Source organism: Pteropus alecto, unplaced genomic scaffold (assembly GCF_000325575.1).
Source record: "Pteropus alecto unplaced genomic scaffold, ASM32557v1 scaffold111, whole genome shotgun sequence".
NCBI lineage: Eukaryota > Metazoa > Chordata > Mammalia > Chiroptera > Pteropodidae > Pteropus > Pteropus alecto.
The window spans coordinates 924194-926164 of record NW_006431915.1 but is presented as its reverse complement, the minus strand read 5'-3'; the positions used below and the strand labels follow the sequence as shown (position 1 = coordinate 926164).

At 35.1% G+C, this 1971-nt stretch overlaps 1 non-coding gene across 1 annotated transcript; it reads left to right on the top strand.

Annotated features, from left to right (window-relative positions):
- Window positions 1-1089: 1089 nt before the first annotated feature.
- Window positions 1090-1208, top strand: LOC112473134. The gene has a single exon (XR_003043921.1). It is a non-coding gene; the product is annotated as a 5S ribosomal RNA (ribosomal RNA).
- Window positions 1209-1971: the final 763 nt, after the last annotated feature.

The window sequence follows — 1971 nt, the reverse complement described above, 5'->3', positions numbered from 1 at the left end:
CACAGTGCTAGGTACATGAACATTCAGGAAGTGATGTTATTATAATTAATATTTTTATTGTTTAGGAGACTTAAATGGTATGCTTCCCAGTGGTGCCTAGGATTCCTGTATCCCCAGTTGAGAAATCAGTGGCTAGGGCACTGCGCCTGGGATCAGAGGTTTATACCTTAAGGTAGTGACACAGATATCTTTAAATTTATAACACAGGGAATCGTCGGAAAGCAGATGCCCTTTTTAATCCTTTTAAAACCAAGTTATGTGTTTTCTTATAAAGCAACACATGGACTTTAACCCAAAGGCCTTCTTGGTGCAAATATGATATGAACTATTGGCTTTAAGAAGACATCTGTACTATTTTAAAGAGTTGATGTTGATACTGGCATTTATATATTAACGAGCACACAATTCACAAATCCATAGCAAAACACAGATCTCACCTGAATGTCCTTTGACAGACTAGTTAATTCATTCCTTTCCATCTTTTCTCCCGTAGTAAATAAAGCATTTATTCAATGCTTCTGAGTAAAACATGGAAGGTATTTTTCTGCATAATAGATTTATAAGTACTCTGAATTACTGTAGTGAGTAATAGTAAAATTCCAAATCATTCACTGCCTCAAGGGTTTAGAATACAAAAAACCTATTGGAGTTTCTTTTAAAATCTTTTAAGTCTACAAAGATAGTCAAAGTAGGATACTATTGATTTTTATTTCTGAAAGTACTTTTCCTTAGGGCAATATTATGCGGTTGTATCTGACTGAGGACTCCCTTATATCTTTGTGTGAATTTAATATATAAATGAAGATCTTGCCTGGAGGGGGAAACATGCTGTTTAAGATGTATGTCAGAGTAAAGAAACTCCAGAATTCATGGGTTCCTTCCATTTAGATACTTTAAATGCTCAGGTTATTTATTCTGAAAGCTTTCTAAGGAATGCCATGTGCAGTCGCCTCTGTAAGTGAGCAGCAGAGTCCCAGACGGTCCTCCGAAAGGTGTTTCAATCCATAGTTGATGACATCAGTCTAACATAAGACACAAGAAGTCTTCAAAAACCTAGGATCTGTGGTTTAATTTAAATGGATGAAGGGAGTCTACAGCCATGCCACCCTGAATGTGCCTGATCTCGTCTGATCTCTGAGACTAAGCAGGGTCAGGCCTGGTTAGTACTTGGATGGGAGACCACCTAGGAAGACCAGGTGCTGTAGGCATTAATAAAATACATACATACATACATACATACATACATACATACATACATACATACATAATAAATGGATGGAGGGAAGTGTTAAGGGGGAATTTTTTTCAAGAGCATGGAGACAATTTATCGATTTCGAAGACAAAGAAAGTAGACAACATGATAGTCCCAGAAAATAGAATAAAATGTGCTAGTAAAAATGGAGCAGCATTTTATTTCTATTTAAGACTGCTTAAACATTGCAAAACAAATAGAAAATATGCAAGGCACTCTTTACAGCTCTGGTTCTTAGATTTCTATGTGCACTAGGATCTCATCTTTTAAAATGCAGATTCCCCAGCCAGACAATAACCCTAAAGATTGAGATTTTCTGAGAGAAACTAAGTGATTCTAATGCAAATTAAGGTCAAGAATAACTACTCTATAATTTTTGTCAACCAATGTACCAGGCAATAGAGGAAAAAAAAACCCAAACAAACTGGATTTTAAATGAGTAAAGCACCACTTAGGTTTTTTTCTCCTACCATACTTACTCACAGGAAGTGGAAATTTTATCAGAACAGTAAGCAGTGAGGTATTTTTTGAAGATTTAATATTGGTTATATGTGCATTCATTCAATAAATGCTTTTTGAAGACCCCACTAAGTATAATCCAATGTAATTCCTGTTAGCAATAAAAGGATAAATTAAACAATTGAAATTATCTTTAATTTACTCACATTCTAATTGTGGAGACATAAGAGCAACCAGAAAAATTTAATTGAGGGCATTAA